The following is a 19668-nucleotide window of genomic DNA, read 5'->3' as shown; positions in this document are numbered from 1 at the left end:
TATAACAAGTCTATCTTTGTCTCTTTCTATTCCTTTACTCCATATCCATTGGATTCCTTCAATATGATAAACATTTCTTTTTTCAGCTTTAGGAAATATACTTCTAATATGTCATGGATTATTTCTTCCCCTTTATTTTCCATTATCTTTCTAGAAGTCCTATTAGCCAGATGTTAGTCCTCCCAGATGGATCCTTTGTGTTGCTTATCTTTTATCTTGTATTTTCTATGTATTTTCTCTCTATTCTGAGAGTTCTCCTTGACTTCATGTTCTAAAACTTCTATTTATTTATTTATTTATTTATTGTTTATTGCAGTAACATTGGTTTATACTATTGTATAAACTTCAAGTGTATATTATACTTCTATTTCTGCATAGATTACATCATGTTCACCACCCAAATACTAGCTACAATCCATCACCACACACATGTGCCTAATTATCCCTTTCGCCCTCCTCCCTCCCCCCTTCCCCTCTGGTAACCACCAATGCAATTTCTGTCTCTTTGTGTTTGTAAAACTTTTGTTTAGAACTACATGTTGGCAATCACACGTTTAATCCCAAAGAGCTCTTTTTTGTTCTTTAATTTTATTTTCTTTTCCATATTTTTCTGCTCTTGTGTCATATTCAATATCTTCTCATCACTCTGAAGATACCAACTAGAGATTTCTTTGTGTCATTCCGTTTCCAGAACTATCTCTGTTTCTTTCAGGGTTGATTGGTCTCTTATCTCATATCTGTTGCTATTTTTGTCTCATGCCTGGTGGTCTTTGGTTATACTATCATAATTAAAATTAATTGCTGGTCTACATGTACATCTTATCCTGCTAGACTTCTCCTTGGATAAATAACTTTTTGTACATAGTTGGGGCTTACTAACTGGCAGACTTCATTTCAGAAGGTGTCCAAATTTAAGAATGAGGATATCAGCATCTACCACAGTAGTCCTATTTTTTCCTAGGCAATTTGTTCATTTTCCTTAAATAAGTCTTTCAAGTATTTGTGGTTTGTTTATACATTTTTGTTTGGTTTGTTCATTTTTGTCAGAGGGTGAAATGCTAAGTGACCTACCCTCTGCCTGCTGAGCATTGTGAGAGTGGGGTGTTGGATTATGGGGAGCCAATTGGCACAATCATTCTGTAGGTAATGTTTCATGTAATCACCTCCTGCACACTCCTTCCCCTTTTTAAATTACCTTTCCAACTTCCACTTTCCACTGTTGCTGCTAACTTCGAGCCTGGAGCTCTCCAAGGATCATCTGAGAAAATGGTGCAGATCCCTTCTTATTTCCTAGTCTGCTGTTTCCTACTTTGTTTTATCAAAAGTTGTAAATCTTATTTCTTGGATGGCATACATTTATTTCTTCTAGAAATTTGAGATTTTCTTCTATATTTGGGGCTTATTCCTCTACCATCATTTTGTTGCCCTCTCAGGAAGGAGGAAAGAAAAACTTAAGGGCCTGGTCTGCCTCATGAACCAGAAGTCAGAAAGGATTATTCTGTTGTTCTTCCAATAATGATAAAACATCATCAATCTACACCAGTGATTGTCAAAGTGCAGTCTATTGAATATGGGTGTCAGCATCGCCTGGAAACACACTAGAAATGCAAATTCTCTGGCACTAAGCATACTGAATCAAATTCTGGGGATAGGGAACAGCATTCTGTGTTTTAACAATACCTCTAGATGATGTGTTGCATGTTCATGTTTGAGAATCTCTGAACTACATACATGCTCATTCCCTATGGCTAAGGATGTCTATTTGCAGCTCCATTGGCCAGGACCTGTCAGGTCCAGCATGATTCTCAACAGTTGCATCCCTCCTCCATCTTCAGTTAAGGGCATTGATTCCCATATAAAAGCCAAGCCCTCCCCCAAGTCCTAGGTACAAAAAGTATTGTAGCAGACAGGTTCAGTTGTGATATCGGAATCAAGTCTGGAGCTCTTTGATTCACTTTTTCTCAGCCCACATATTAATATCTCATTTCTGATAGCGGGACATCCGCCTCCACCCCTGTTTTAATAATCATACTAATATTCCAGGCCCTCCAGGAGGCTATCCTACTAGCTCCCACCCCACTGACTTTGGCTATTCCTGGGGTAAAATTCAGCAAATCAGCTGGAAACCTGTATCCTGCTTGACTTTATCTCTCTTTCTGTATTCTTTATGACAATGTTCTGCCCACTGGTCAGAACACCTCAGATACGATGTTTTCCTAACATACTGTATTGTATCTTCTATTGGCACTTTTACTTGGGTCTGACAACTCAGGCCTGATGGTGATCCAATATGTAACCACAAAGGAGAAATCAACCAGTAACCTTGGTCACATTTACTTTGCACCCTAATCGAAGAAGCTGACTGGTCACCCACAAAATCGATTGGCAACTGACACAGGCAATTATGTGTGGCATGCCATTTTCAGAGTGTCACTTGTGAGTACATTCAGACTGGATCTAAGGAGGAAAAGTGCACTTGCCAGGTGACCTGCAGAGCAGTCTGCTGAGGAAGAGTAAATAACGGGAGTACTGACCATTTGGTCCCAGGAAACGACACCTAGGCTTCCCTCCTGGGAGTTTCTCTGACTTGCTTTGATGGAGGCCACCCTTCTCCATCTGTAGTGATCTCAGTAGGGAATCCACAGAGTGCATAGCAAACAGCAATGAGCAATCATCTCACTCCTGCAAAACAAGGGGAAAGAGTTTGGGATAAGAGAAAAGGAAACCTACAGGATGACTTGCAGGCTTCCTGTAACATACGAAAACCAGGACCAGCATATTTGTTCCACTCAACCTTCCCCTCCTGCCTTAGATCCCAGAACTGCAGAGCTGCCTTCCTGTTCAATTCATATTTTATTCTTCGTTGTATTTATAGAACAAACAAAAGGAATTTCTGATTCTAGGGCATGCTATCTAAAGAATAAAGGGGTCTTTTGTGCCTTAAGACAAATAATTCAATGAAGCCATTAAGAGAGAAAAATGATAACCAAGACCCTCATTTCTAGATCAATTAACAGTGTAATGAACATTATGGATTAAAATCCTTCTTGATTCAGATTTTGTATAATTTATTCAGTGAAGTGATGGATGGACAATTGAAAGAATGTTATTGCACATAAAATTTCCAAATGGAATTACATATATTTTCAAGAATTCACACAATCAAGCGATTCTAAAACATTCAATCGCTATCAGCAACATATTAAAGTGACAGAAAAAAATATTATGAGAGGGAGGGCTAATATACCAGTAAGTTTGGTGAATTTTGGGCAATGTGACGTGGCCTAGAGAATTCTGGTATGTGGATTTTTATACATTTTTTCACTTATTGCTTAAATAAAAATAAAAACAATAATTTGAGTGTTTATTCTTAGGAGGCATTGTGCTAGGTACTGGGGAGTTATCAAAATGAATATATTTTTATCTTGAATGAGATCACTGAACTACTGCTGATGAAAAATATATATGAACACATTGAAGAGAAATCATAAAAAGCATTTGGTAGTTGGCTGTGTTTTATACAACTCCTTTTGCCTCTATGCATAACTTTCTCAATATTCTTTAATTCAAAGAGAGTTATGTGAATGTGGTGAATATGTTTTTACCTACTTTTCAGTGCGCTTCCCCTGACCAACCAACTAACACTTAAATGGTTTGCATTTTTAATTCTTGTCTGCAAAGACATTAGGTTAAATAAGAAGACTTCAAATTAATGTAGATCTCTTTGTGTTATTTTTCTTCTATTCCTAGTATTTTGTATAGCCAGCCCTGGTGATCTAGTGGTTAAGATTCCGTGCTCTCACTGCCATGGCCTGGGTTTTTTTCCTGGTTAGGGAACCACACCAGCCGTCTGTCGGCTGTCATACTGTGGCTCTGTGTTGCTGTGATGCTGAAAGCTATGCCACCGGTATTTCAAATACCAGCAGGGTCACTCATGGTGGATAGGTTTCAGCAGAGCTTCCAGACTAAGACAGACTAGGGAGAAGGATTTGGCTACCCACTTCCAACAAAATTGACCATGAAAACCCTATGAATAGCAGCGGAGCATTGTCTGACATAGAGCCAGAAGGTGAGAGGATGGTGCAAAAAAAAACAGGCAAGGTTCTGCTCTGCTGTGCACAGGGTCGCTAGGAATCAGAATAAATTTGACGGCACCAACAAAGTATTTTGTACATAGAAATTGAAGGAAAAAAAGAAATAAAATCATCATAACTCTGGACACTAATTTTTGTTGCAATATTTCTTATGAAAAAGCATAGCTAATCATAGCTAATCATTGGAATTACAGCAATGTATGAATCTTCAATCCTCAAAGTTATTGAGCATTTCACAGGACTTTTAGAATGTGAGTATACAGGGTCACTACATACAGTTGTATAAGCTGTACACTACACAAATCTAGGGTATAGCACTCACATAGTCTATGATGTGAATGGGAAGTCTTTGGAATCATGCTTTTCTGTACTCCTGAAAGTTGATTAACTTCACACAGGTAATTTGGACTTAAATGTGATTATGTGATCTAACAGAATGCCTGACCACTACATTATTTGCATCCATATGCCTGAAAAGGCATCATCAAATGGCATTATTTTCATTCTATCAAATACTACCACCATAACTTGCTGCTGTTCAAATGGCAATCCCCTATTCGAAACCTCTCAGTAGTTTAGTCTCCCACCCTCTAGCTACCATATCATGTAAAGTAGGTAGAAAAGAGCCAGGTGATTCAAATGGTATGCCTTGCTTAACTCTAGTATGATTAGAGACACTAGATCTATTACCATTTCATTAAAACAGACAACCATATTTATAGCCATAGTCTACCTCATGCCTAGAAAGAAGATAACAACTCAATTTGCACTATGGTGAAGAGGAAGATGCCCTTCATAAACACCATTTCATTTTCCAGGAAAACATACAAGTATGCTCTGGAAACTTCTAGGAAATGGATGCAAAGTAGGCCATACAAATATTGAAGGTAAGTTTGGGGAAGATGATTTTTTTATTAATTCCTTTTTTCCATGACTAGTAGTAGTGTTTTATAATCTCTCAGTCCCTGTCCTCTTGTGACATTCAACTTCTGATTGACAATGAAAGGAACATCAACACAGATCCATGTTCAATCCATGTGTTTTTTCCCGATTTCTGAAGTGGCATTTAAAGCCAGTATTCTAATCACAAACAAGAGTGAGGGAGCTGGAAGATAGTTTCAAGCAGGCCTGAGAAGATGGATTTTATTTCTACCCTTTGGTAGGCTATCAATCCAATATTTTTCTGTTCTGCTCAGCAAGAAATATAATCCATTAACTTAGTAGGAGCCTTTGAAACATGGTCATTTCCATGGAACACGCCAAAGGGAAGTGACACAGGTCATCAGTCCATCCAGCAATTTCCCTGGCCAACCTTAATTTCAGGCATTTTGCACAAGTATAATTTCTAGCCATACCTTGTCCATATTTGGTCACATCCCTATGAAATTCTCAAAATACATAAATAGCTGGAAGATCAAAGTTCTTAAGGAAATACCAACCCGCTGAGTCTACCTCAAAAATCCATGTTCAGGGGCTGGCCCGGTTAAGTTCACAAGCTCTGCTTTGGCGGCTGGGGGTTTGCAGGTTGGGATCCCCGGCACGGACCTATGCACCACTCATCAAGCCATGCTGTGGCAGCATCCCATATACAAAAGAGAGGAAGATGGGCACAGATGTTAGCCCAGGGCTAATCTTCCTCAGCAGAAAAGAGGAAGACTGGCAACAGATGTTAGCTTAGGGCTAATATTCCTCACCAAAAAAAATCCGTGTACAGCTGAGCACAGTCTTCAGTTGGGTCACAAAAGGATGTGAAATGGTCTAAGAGACAACAACGTGAACTCTTGGGAAGCAGAGGGGGGCTCAGTAATTAATAGTTATAAATAAGAAGGCTCAAAGAAAGCTATTGGGACAAGCCAACTGGAAACTCTGTCAAAAGTGAAATAACTTGGTGTCACAGAAAGAGGGATGGTCTTACAGATGGAATAATTTGTTTCAAATTAAAGGCCTGCTACTTATTACTTGGATGCCCATGAGCAGACCACCAAAACTCTGTGAGATTCAGTTTCCTCAGCTGTAAAATTTGGATGATAATTTTTGTCCTGCTAGCTCCAGGATAGCAGGGTTGTTGAGAGGAAAACTTAAGACAATAAATGGGAATATATTTTGTGAGCAACAAACAACTATATAAAACCAAGGAATTCATTTTCTGGGCGACATCAGTCATAGGACAGGAAGAAACAAATCCCTTAAGTGTAATAATAATAAAATGTGACCACTCTGGTAGAAAAAAAAAAGAAAACCTTCAAAAAGAAAAAGTGAGGTTACTAATCATTCCCACTCCAGGGGGTATGTATGGCGAGCACATACATATCTTCAGTCTCGATAGAGTCAATATAAAGACTTTATAGAAATCTTCTCTTATCATCTGTATAAGCTTTTTTTTAATCATTAATGTTTAGAAGAAGCTATAATTAAATAAAAGTCTATCTGTAGTAGAGACTAGAGACTGTTAGTTGCCTACTGCCCATTCACTCTTCTTCTTCCTCATAACAAACCTTGTATTACAGATGGTAACAATATAAGAAGGAAGAAAGAGAGGGAGTATGGAGAGATGGAGGGAAGGGAAAAGGAGAGAGTGAGGAAGTCAATTGTAGGCCTACTATAGACAGTGGGAGCCAAAGAGATGGAAGCTGAAATCTCTAGGTGGGGCTTCTAGGAACTCTTTACAGGGGACTGATTCAGGTAGCGTCACTTATCTTTCTTCTTCTAGCTGTCTGGAACATGGCTGTGAAGACTGAAGTTGCAGTAGCCATCTTTTGCACATGGAAGCCAAGAACTAGGGTAGCAAGGAGAATGATAGGAAATACTGGTGAAAGCAGCACCCCTGCCCTGGACTGCAACCCCTCAAGCTTCCATTTTCACTCTTATTGTAGTGATAACACACTATCCAGACTTTATTATATAATAAAGGTTTAAAATTCATTAATAAGGTCCTATTTTATAACACTAAGCTTGGGTCAAATAAGATATCACATTATTATATCCAAGACTATTTCACAGCAAAGTCCCTACCCCATTATCTTAATTAACATCCATAAGCATAGTTTTGTTTTTCTATTTTTTTTTTTAATATTCTGGGCAAAGCCAGAACACATTCTATTGGCTTCTACAGGAATTAATGTTGCCAAGACAGCTGGAGAAGACTATGAACACTCATTGGACCTTGCAGTAGAGCTTTGTGTGTACTCAGGGAAAACAGCTGAGAACTGAGTTTTGATTTACATAATAAGGACAAACTTGCATTTCAAAGCCACACTTAGTTCAAGCACCCGGTCTTCATACAGTGATAACAATATCTAGTAGCAACTAGTCCAATTTCTTCTCTAAATATTTATGCCAGATTTCACTGGGAAGCTACCCATCATACTGGACTAGAATTAGTTTAAACGCACCAGTGAACTAAGCTATAGACCCACTCATTATCAGACATAAGAGCATCCTTCTTATTGTGATGAGCTGGCATCTGTGCAAGTAGAGCACAAATTATTCCATTTATTTCTATAACCAAAGGGATGTAATTACATACATAAGGTTTCTAATTTACATTATTTAAAAATTGGATAAATCAAGTCACTTGCATAATACCTCACCATTCTGCCTTTGATTGAGGTTATTTGAATGAATGTCACTTTTTTCTCTTCAAACTTACAAGATCTTTAAAGATAGAAACAGTATCTCAATCTTTTTATCCCCAAAAACATCTAGCACTCTGCCTTGTACATGTTCAGTAAAAGTTGTTTCAATTGAGTTTGCTCAATTGTTCAGCATATTTATGTGGTGACTTTTATTTGAGAGACAGACATGGTTTAAGGGGACAGAGAACCTCAGTTCTGCCACTCACTACTATGTGAGCTGGGGTGTATCAATCTCTAAGCTTTGGTTTCTCATTAATAAAAACTCAATAACATTTTTTGTCCAGCCCATCTCTTGGCGTCACTGGGTGGGTCAAATGAGGTAAATCTCTAAATACCTTTTTTAAGATATTATTATTTGTTTTGTGTGTCTCTGCAGTGCAGTATATCCAAGAAAGATAACTTTTTGTTTTCAAGTTCTTTGTGACAATATTAGTTTTTTCCTTTATTTATCCCTAGTGAATCTTTGTTTTGTGAAATCACATTCTCCAAAAAGTACTACCTTGCAGCATTGTCACTGTCGAATCCACCCACACTAAATTGCAGTCACTTGTCCAGTGGTGCCCTTCTAGCAGAAGAAAGGAATTTAGGCTACCTTCTTACATAATTACCTCTTCTTTCAGATAAAAAGTAAGATCAAAGACAAAGTAGCGACACCCCATACATCTGCTGCAGAGGCCCTTAGAATCAGTAATTCAAGATCATGAGCAAGAAGGGAGAAAAATGGGGCAGGGTACCTAGGTGGGTTCCCTGACTACCACATATGATTGTTTTGTAAATGACTGTAAAAGCACTCTATAAACTGTATATCTAGAGCCCACGGAGATTTCTTCCTGGGCTGCATTTAATCAGCATGTTTTTGCTTCACAATTAGAGGGTTTTGGAACTCTTGGCATACCCATATGCAAATGTGAACGCAAATTCCAAAACCAAAAAGAACTTGTATTTGGATCAGAAACCATTTGGAATTATCAACAACATAGAAAACATAGGAACTGTACTTACTTATACATATTCTAAATTAAAGGCTTTACTTCAGAATTTTGACAGTAAATTGAGAAAATTCAGAAAAATTAATTCCTTAATACCACAACTGGTCTTTCCGAATCATTGGAAATATGCCAACCAGCTCAAGATCAAACTAAAGCACATTAGCAATACAATAAATGTGTGGTCCGTGACACTGTGGATACACACAAAAGAATAACATACCCTGCCCTCAAGTAAATACAATCCTGGGAGGCCTCCAGTAACTTAACTAAAATAAAATTAGTAGAGGCAGAAAAATATTTAAAACTGCTCCATGTCCCTCCTTCATTTTTCCATGGGGAACAACCAAAAATTAAAATTGTATGTCATCTTAATAATTGTTTTCCTTAACATTTATTGAGCATAAGTTAACACAAAGGATCAGATTACCAAATCAGACTCATATGAGTCAGGGATATTACCCAGTAACATGCTTTACTAATAATTTCAAGGATACAGGCACTCAGAGGCATAGGTGAAGCAGGAAGAGGTTCAGGATATCTAGTACAGGCTTCTTAGCCCCTTTCTTCCCACATTAGAGATGCACTCTCTGACCTGTGTTCAAAGATGAGTTATCCAAATCGAGTGTGCAGTCACCTTATACAGCAAGGGAGTATTTTAGGTTATGAAACATCTCCATTTACAGTCATGTGGTTACATAGCTTACATGACATTTTCCAGAGAGCCATGCCCCATAAATCCATGGACCCTAGATGTGTTCATCATAAGCAATCCAAACCAGAGACACCCTGCCAAAAGGAGCCCATAGACGTGACTTCTTCAAACACCACTAGTCTATTCACTAGGATCATTTATCAGCATGTTTATAAGGAGATCAGGCTGGGTCATTTGCCTTCTTGCTTTCCTGTGAATGTTCCCCCAGTAACAAGACAGAAAGGAATTGCAGACCAGTTGTGAACCCCTTCCTCCCCAGAATATTCATCATGTTCTAGGTACGATTCCTAAATTCTTTACACGTGTTACTTCATGTAATTCTCTCAAATCTATGAGGTAAGTACTATCGTTCCATTTTCCAAATGAAGAAATTCAGCCATGAAAAGATTATGCAACTTGTTGAAAGTCCCACAGCTAGAATGTGGCAGAAACTGGATTTAAGATCTAATATGTTGACTTCAGATTCTGTTTTCTAGGGCATGATATGATTCACTTCTGTAATTATAAATCTTTCTGGGATCTTTCTCTTGAGACTTCTACTACACACTTAGGATTAAGAAGGACAAAGATTCTATAAGTGAGTTTTTATATCTTCAACTGTGGTCGATTAAAGATGGATGAAAATTGTTCTACATTTCACCCATTGAGAGATGGGATCTATTTCCCCAACCTTTGAATCTGGACAGGCCTCTACCTGTTTTCATGAATAACAAAAATGGTGGAAGTAACACTGTGCTAGTTCTTGGCCTAGACTTTAAGAAGCCTGGCAGCTTCCACCTCCATCGCTTGGTGCCCTGAGCCACCATGGAAGAAGTTTGACTACTGTGATGGAGAGACCATGTGGAGATACACTGAGAATGGAAAGGGAAAGTGACCCAGCTGAGTCCATGTTTCCAGACGTCCCTGCTAAGGAGCTAGGCATGAGTGAAGTTGTCTTGAACCCTCCAGACCAGACTAGCTACCAGCTGAATAACATTGAGTGACCTCAATCAACAACACATGGAGCAGAAGAATAATCTAGCCAAGCTCTGCCTGATTTCCTGACCCACAAAATCATGAAAAATGAGACACTGTCTCCCATTCCCCACAACATACCTGGGTCATGGAAAGGGAATCTCTATAATAGTATAAAATGCTATGCCACAAGGAAAAATGAGAAAATAAAGAAAACAGGGAACCTGCCTTTTTTAAACCATCTTATTTAATTTTTTTAAATAACAAAAATAAAAGTGAAAAATTATATTTAATAAATAGTATGCTCTTGTCTTAAAAGTTAAGGGCATTCAAAGGTACAAGAGTTCAGGAAAATTACTTCATAGATTGCAAAATGAGTTTGTAAGAGTCCAAAGCACAAGCAACAAGCGTGGGTGAGAATTTTGAGAGGGTCACATGTTTGTGTTTTCAAAGGAAAACTGTGTGGGTGGTTTAAATTACACCAAAGCACATTTAAATTGGCACAGCTATGTTAATATTAACCACATCTACACTGTGCTAAATTTCTCAAAATGAAAATGTGTCCCTATCTCTCTGGGTAGGAGCTGTGGGTATTGCCTCAGGGCTAATGAGCCTATTTGCCTCTCTCATACCTAAACCCCCATGACATTTTTCAATTACGGACGGAGAATTTTATAGAAGTCCTGACCTTGTACATCCTCTCAGCACAAATATCACCCCTATTCTATCTCTAAAAATTTTTTCCTTCCTCTGCCTGATCATCTTATCCTCTCTACCTCTTTCCAATACACAATAGCACACAAACCACGTATGCGTGCATGCACATACACTTCCCCCACAAAAGGGCATGCAAAGCAATTAACAATGGTACCAAAAGAGCCAGGATCATTCTTTCAGGCCTGTTTCTACTGTTAAAGCCATCAGACACTCTATCAAAATGTGAAGTCACTAAACATTTAGATCTGTTATTAACGGCCAAATCTCTTTACTTAAAACCTTTAGCTCTAAGATGTCATATACATTAAAGATAAATCTGGCTCATTGAAATATGAAAATCAAGCACATTGACCATTAAATTGAACATAAGCACAACAAACCACAAACATTTTATAAATGCTACTTACTGGATAAATTATGCAGTCATTTATCCATCTGACATTTACTGAGTGCGTATTTTCATGTTGCCCCATCTGGGCAATGTCATTCTATTTGATGATATACTGCTCACAATAGCCCTGTGAATTAGGCACCATTTCATCCATTTGCCAGATGAGGAAACAGAAGCTCCAAGAGGGTAAATGACTTATACAAAATCACACAGATATCCTCAAGTAGTAACCAAGAGCATGGCCCTATCTTATATTTGCTGTCTTTTTAATATGCCCAACTCCAGCCCAGTTCTAGCTATAGATTTATTCCTCATAATTGCAGAAGATTCATGTTATTCACAGAAAAGGGAAAACCAATTTTTAACAAGTTTATAATTTTATGACTATAAAGAAGCCCCACTATAGACCAGAACTAAGCTCTCTAATAACTATAGTGTTATCAGACCATATTCACATTAACTATGAAGTTAAATATGGGAAAATATCAGTAGGAAAGGCAAAAATTGATGGTCACAAAATAAACCCTGCAATTAGATGCTATTTTACAGGGGACTAGGAAGCGTTTCAGTAGTTGATGCTGTTGACGTCTCATCCATCACCCTTGGGCCCACCTCAGAAGTCACCTACAGTTTTGTGGATGGTTCCTGTACATGCCAACAGCTTCCTACAGCAAGCAGCTGTGTCACTCAGTCCAAGGAATTTTTCTGGCTACAGAGGTATGCTCAACACTCTGCAAGGCAGACTTGAAGAGCCAAGGAGTTAACACCTCAAGAGCAACCCTTAACCAACAAGGGACAGGAGTTGGTGGATAAATATCACACCTTCCTATTCTTCAGTGAGACAATTCCAGTGTGTGTTCCCCACAGACTTTAAAAGGTTCTGGGTGAGGTTGAGCCCAAGTCACTCACAGTGGTAACCTGCTCACTAATGTACCCTTTAGTGGCTTTTCTCTCTTCCTGTCTCACTTCCCCATACCTTACAGGACTTCCTGGGACCATCTCCCCAAATAAACTACTTGTACTCTGTAGCAGAGCATATTTTCCAAAGAGAGCTGTATTGATATATCCCATCCCACATACTTTTCTTACAATGTGACATTGACGCTCTTCCATCAAGAAGTGAAGTACATGTCCCTTCCCTTTGAATCTAGGAGGGCCTGTGATTATGGCAGAAGAGACACAATGCAACTGCTGAGGCTAGGTCAAAATAAGCGGTACAGCTTCTATCTGGCCTTTTTGAAAGGCTAATTCTTGGAACCCAGCCACCATACTATAAGGAAGCCAAGCAGCAGCATTGAAAGGTCGTATGTAGGTGCTCCAGTCAATAGCCCCAGCTAAGTTTTCAGCTAGCAGCCAGTGTCAACACCAGACATATGAGTGAGCCTTCAAATGATTCTAGGCCCCAGCTAGAAGCTAAGTAGAACAGAGAGATGTTCCCATTGAACCATGCCTAAATTACAGACTTGTGGGCAAAATAAATGTTGTCATTGTTTTAAGACACTAAGTTTTGGAGTAGTTTCTTACTCAACAATAGATAACTAGAACATACTCAAACTCTTGTCTCAGAGTCTGGTTTGGAAGGAACCACAAACTAAGACGGTATCTAAGGTCATTCAATTAGTAAATGGCAGTAAGTGAACGTGAACTCAGATTGCCTACTCAAAGCCCATGGCATGTCCACTACACTCTACCATCTACTCATTCAGTCAAGTGACTATTTGGTCTCTTAACTATAGAGGCCACAATGTCTCTAAAAGAGGAGGCAAGGGGTTGACTCCGTGGCTTAGCAGTTAAGTGAGCACACTCAGTTACTGGCGGCCCGCGTTTGGATCCTGGGCGCGCACTGACACACCACTTGTCCGGCCATGCTGAGGCGGTGTCCCACATACAGCAAATAGAAGAATGTACAACTATGACATACAATTATCTACTGGGGCCTTGGGGAGAAAAAGGGAAAAAAAGGAGGAGGATTGGCAATAGATGTTAGCTCAGGGCTGGTCTTCCTCAGCAAAAAGAGGAGGATTGGCATGGATGTTAGCTCAGGGCTGATCTTCCTCACAAAAAAAAAGAGAGGAGGCAAGAAGTCATTGTGTTCCTCACAATTCTTGTTATGTAACTGATACTAAATATGAACACAAAATAGTCCTGAATGATTGTGCCTCAATTATTTTCACTGTTCTTAACTCTATATTCCAAGTCCTACCCATTATTCTGGGTACTTTTGCCAGTTTCAAACCAGGATAAAACTTAAAGGACATTACTGCAAAAGAGGAGAAAAATATAAATAGCTAATTATAGGCTTTAATGTTTTGCTTTTCATCAGAGTATTCTCAGCTGAGCAGTAAAAACTAGGCACATTTTCAACAACTACAGATAAAAAATTAAAAAAGCAAATAGTGATTCATCTATATTTTTCTCCAACGTAGAGTTTGGAATTAATGTTGCTAACAGAAGGGTATAGACGTGGAAACATACTGTATTTTCTTAAGGAATTTTCACTCAATATATTTATCTTTTTAAGTAGAGTAGATTACTAAAAATTAATCTGTAAAGACAAAATTCATAATCTGATCCAAAAAATAATCATAATCCTCACTACTAAAATAAAATTAAAAGGCAATTTTGAAATCGTTATGCCCTAAAAATGTTACCCACCACATTAAATCCACTGCAGTATGTTCAAATAAAGATCTGCTAAAGGAATTAGCACATGAAAAGAATAAATCTCTATTTCCCTAAAGTTCTCTGTAGTGTTATGAACACAGTGCTATTGTTACTTACCAGAGGTTAACTGCAAGAACATCAGTTTCAAAGGTATAAAACACCAACTGTATCAAACTCTTAAATCTGTCATTGTGACTTTCTTTGTAAAATATGCTGCTGTAGCTATTTTAGTGGATATATCTAACCTAACTGGATTTCTTTTGATAAAGTTTATTTACTGAAATAAGATCTGTTGTAACTCCATCACTCATCCTTTGGCATTTGTCTACTTCATCCATGATTAATTTAAGACCCAGCTAGAATTTTTCTTAAATATAATATATTTGTTTCATAAAATATACCTTAAAATTGGTTTCTGGCTCACTCTTCTGTTTTAAAACAAAACAATGATCAATAAGATATATCTTTTGAAAATGTTGATGGATTTCAACCAAATCTAGTTAGAGGTAGAGTTTGAGAGAAGTGATTTCACTAAGTGAAGTCTGGTCCACTTACCTGTTTAACAGCAGTGATAAAAATAGTACTTCTATACATACAGTTAATTTCAAAAATTATTAATTTAGTAATGAATCTCCCAGAAGGTATGAGAGATACAAAATGAATCCTTTGTCAACCTAGGCACTTGCTCCCTATTGGGTCATGGATATTGTTCAGAGTGTTTCGTGAAATGGAATCAGAAGTAGTAAAATCTCTTTCAGATGTATGCAATCCCACGACTGTTCCTGAGACTTTCGAGGTGCAAGGAATTCTCCTATAGGAGAGGGGGCTTATTTTATATCCAGAAGCCATAGAAACTTTTTATACTATTACTATTGTTTTTCTGGCTTTCTCTAGAATTTTAACACATAGGACTGTCATGAGACTTAGCTCATTTAAATTTCTTATCTAGACCATGGCAGCAGAGTAATAGGAAATAGCATCTGGGAGTTAGAGGCATACTAATGGCAATTATGATGTTATGACCTACAGTCAATGAGCACATGGTAGGCCTGTCTTTCCTCAGTTGTAAAAAGGGAGATCATTTTGTGTGCTTCTCCTAGGATTACTATGAGAAGCAAATGCTGGTAGGAGTTATGTATAACTGATAAAGTGCTATGCAACCCTACTACAGCATATAATAAATTATCTGCCTGTCCCCCTTGGACAACTGTATCACTACATCCTAAACTTGGAGAGACCTTCAGGTCTTATTACTCAGTCTCCTGTTCAATGTCACCATCTCCCTACTACATCATTCTCAAAAAGAAGAAAATTCCTGCTGTGAAAAGCCTGTAATTTCTGGACCTGCAGTCCCCAGGGCATTGGCAACCACCCACTACAGCTGGGGAGGAGACCTCCCCAAGCTTCTATCTGGTTGAAGCAAGAAACAATAGGCAGAGGAAAGAACCAAATATTAAAACTCTTGACCTATTTTTCTCCCCTTCCAGGTTTACCCTCAAAGTTATTCTTAACTGTAATGTAGTCAGGAGTAATATATTTTCTATCATTCAGCACAGGCCCTGATATATAATAGGTGCTCAATATATTTTGAATGTTGAATAGATAAAGGTCCTTTTGCCCCTCCAAATGTCCCTTCATATTCTAAGACTTGGAACCCCTTTAACAGGAGACAAGGGCTAAAATATAAATAACATAATGAGAACTAAGAGTTGGAAATTGACATGGGACCCCAAGAATTGACTTTTTGGGACAATTCATTTCTGTCACAATGTAAGTAACTGATATCAGACTTTTTCCTGTTGAATAATGGGGAAAGAGTTGGAGCATAGAAAAGGACCTAGTTGAATAGATCTATTTTACTTCTTTTTATTTAATTTTAATGAAATTCAATATAATTTGAAATGGGATTCTTTTAGAAATGTGGTTGGGGTTTCTCAGTCCTGAGATAAGATAGAAAGATAAGAGCAATGAGTCAGACAGAATTAAAAGGAGGAAAAAGTGATAGTACCTCACAAACTGGTCTGCAATAAAGTAACATCATCTTCCTTCAAGACTAATAATGTGCTAAACTCCTGGGAATCTACCTCCAGGAGAATTAAAGATAAAGGCGCAGATATTGTATGGAACTCACAAGAGAGCACTAAGCAATATCTCTGGAAACTCACGCGAGATCAGTGCAATGTCTAAGTGCTAGAAGCAGCTCTTGGCTGAGGCCTCAAGAGGTAATCCATGGCAAGAAGAATCCCTTCCCACCTCTCTCCATTCTCCTTCCCTCCTTACTCATGTTTCCTTCCTCTCTTTCCTTCTTCATCAATGAATGTGAAATATATGTATTTCCTTTTACTTATATCCATAATATTTTGAACAAAGGGTAGGAATAAGTCACAGACTATCACCAGAAATAAAACTGTACCCCACAGTCATACATACCACCGGAGACGATAGCACAAGCCAGTTTTCACTTTTCCCATTGACTCAGCCATCAGTCCACAGACAGCCCATCTTAAAGAAGGTAGCCTGGAGTCTCTCCTCTTTAATCTCCTTCCCCTTACCCTCAACTCCCTGTGTAAAGGTTTCCTGAAGTATTATTAATGCTCTGGCTTCTGGCTGTCAGTTGATTAGTTCAATTTGGGTTTCTCCTGCATGGACCTGGGGGAGGGATGGGGTACTTCAGAAAAAAATGAATAAAGCCACAAAGTGAATACTAGAGCATCCACAAGCCAGACATGAAACAATGTGCATCAATTTTATAAACATCATATTGAACAAAATAAGCCAGACACAAAACAGCACCTACTATATGATTCTATTTTGTATAAGTTTCAGAAATAGGCAAAATGAAACATGCTATTAGAAGCTAGGATGGTGGTAACCTTGAAGTGGAGGGAAGTAGTGACTAAAAGGGGATGTCTGGAATCCAAGTAATGCTCCATTTCTAGATCTGGTTGCTGGTTACAAAAGTGTGTTCCCTTTGAGAAAAATGCATATTTATCATTTATATGTATGATATAATGCATATAAATGTATATTACGTTATGTATAGGATGTATATGATATAATGTAATCAAGTATATGATATATACATATAAATGTATATGATATAATACATATAAATGTATATTACTTTAATATAAAGTACAAGTAAACAAATAAATGGAAATTCAGTAGTGCTTGTGATGTATAGAAACTAGCCTTAAAACGTTACAGTGAAACAAAACAATGAGATTAAATGCCAGCTGGATTCTTCAGCCTGCTGAAGGAAGGCTCCTAGTTTGAAGCCTGCTTTCTTTTTGCTAAATATGGAAGCTAGCAAGTACAAGACAGGCCATAAAACTCACTAGCATCAAACTAAGGCTTTCTCCTTGAGATAATTAGACAGACTGAAAGAAAATAGTAAAGAGACTGTCTCACCATGTAATTCAGTGCTATTTCATAAGCTGTCTAGAGTCTACCTAAAGTCATCTTTTTTTTGTCCCTTGGATTCAGTTCCATGTGATCCACGCTTTTGTGAAAAACAACGCCCAGCTTAGATGCCCTACTGAAGGCAAAAGTTTCCTGCATATTAATGCCATGCTCCATCTCCTTTAATCTAACCTCTCAAATATCAGTGTTAGCTCTGATCAAACAAGCATTCACTACAGCCCTTTAGACCTAGTGACTGGTGCTCCAGCACTATCTAGAAGTCATCACTTCTTCCATGTCAATTATTATGTGGCGATCCTGCTGAACTTCAATCTCAGTTCACCACCCCCCCACCTGAAGGTGCTATTGTGACATGCAAAGTCTATGCAAGCATGCAGAAAGATTAAATAAATTTTTATAAAAATTTTAAAATCTATAAAGAAAAGCCTGGTTGAATAAGCACTTCCAATAGTGTGGAGAGCTGTTAGAAAAAATAAAATAGCCAGCATTCCCTAAAAAAATCTTTAATAGGATGAAGATGTCTGTCTGGTTAGGTTAAACTTAGTACACCTAGTGGCAAGGAAGTTTGACAACTTCAGAGGTTCACTGGTCATTTCTACACCTAAGTAAACCTGATTCAATATTTTAAAATGGGAAACATTAGCATGTCAAAAATCAATTATGCAAAACTCAAAGGTATTTGCTATAGCTGATAGTCTTCCAAGTGTAAGAAAACATCTCTGCATTTTCAAAGGAAAAAAATGTTTCTAGTTTAAATGGGTTCCCTTAATCCTCACTTCATCCAAAACCCTTTTTCCTCCTAACAAAAATAGCTTTGAAACAATAATTCAATATTTTACCATCTATTTATTCATTACTATGCTTGTATAAATAAGAACTGGGTAATAGAAGGGGTTATTTTTATTTGTAAAGTTGAGGCATCCTTTTATATCTGTACGTCTTTAGGTATTTCATTCATTTTGTTTCAGGGTTGGTAAGGTTGTGGGGTTTCTTTAAGTCCTTGTTGTCTTAAATGAAGACAGCATTTTTTCTGATTGTGTAAATATTTTATCCTTGTTGCATAATGTTCAGAAAATGCAAGTTAAAAAATAAGTTAAAAAATACAGGTAATACACGTGAGAAAGTAAAACTAGCCCACACTCGGTGTTTTTCAAAGCTAATTTACAAAGTGGGTAATTGATCTAACTGCCCTCCCATGGGTAGGTCTCGGGCCTCTTTGCTCTTTGGCCAGCAGGTTTATGGTCAAATCATCCTAATACTCACTCTCACTGTCCAATCCCTGGGCTTCTCTCTGTTCAAGTTCAGCAGAGGTTATGTTAAAGATTTTTACTTTCCTTTCCAGGACATTAAAAGGTGGGGCAAAAATTAACATAGGTCTTCTAACCTACTTTCTACTCATGTTGTATATCCCAATCTTGCAGCTATAATATCAAATAATCTGCAAACTATCAAGATCAGATACCTAAGGTACATGAGAAAACTTGAATTCTATTAAAAGATGGAAGGGAAAGGATTACATTATTTTGTTTGTATCACAATGGCTCCAATTTCTGGCTATTGAGTTGAACATCCCATAATTTGGTATATTCAAGTTTGTATTTTATACTACATTTTGGAATATAATGATAGTAACAATGCTATTTCTTTTTTAAAGTCAAAAAAATCAGAAAGAAATAACTAAAACTATCTCAAGAAAAAGAAAAAATATTATCTGTCATATGCCACTAATTTGGAATGTTAAAAAAAGAGAAAATGCAATTATATTATAATTATGATTTTGGCTCAATCCAAAGGAGAAAATCCTAAAAACCAGAGCTGCCAATGGTAGAATGGGCTTTGTTGTGAATTAATGATTTCTCTGTCATGAAAGAAACTCAAACCAGGCCTTTAGAGCCATTTTCTATAGATATGGTCTGTATGTTTCCACTGAGTGAAAGACAGGACTGAATGAAAGCTCTTGCTCTCTCAAATCCAAGGTTCTATAATGCCCATTGGTGCTCCCCATTAAGACTCCAGCTCCTCTAACTATGTGACACAATACTTCTACAGAGTGGTGAAAGTCATGGTATACAGTAGTATGGGTGGTAAG

The 19668-nt window shown here is 37.7% G+C and overlaps 1 long non-coding RNA gene across 1 annotated transcript in view; it reads right to left on the bottom strand.

The window, feature by feature from the left end:
- LOC147911990 (uncharacterized) overlaps positions 1 to 19668 on the bottom strand; it is a 253393-nt gene that overhangs the window by 63527 nt on the left and 170198 nt on the right. The window contains exon 5 of the long non-coding RNA XR_015550611.1: positions 2535 to 2682. This is a non-coding gene — a long non-coding RNA (uncharacterized LOC147911990). The remainder of the gene's footprint in view (positions 1 to 2534; positions 2683 to 19668) is intronic.

The sequence above is a fragment of the Ceratotherium simum genome, chromosome X (assembly GCF_057802395.1).
Source record: "Ceratotherium simum simum isolate JZ-2026a chromosome X, ASM5780239v1, whole genome shotgun sequence".
NCBI classification, from domain to species: Eukaryota; Metazoa; Chordata; class Mammalia; order Perissodactyla; family Rhinocerotidae; genus Ceratotherium; species Ceratotherium simum.
Note: the sequence above shows the minus strand (reverse complement) of the source record. Positions and strands in the feature narration are given on the sequence as shown.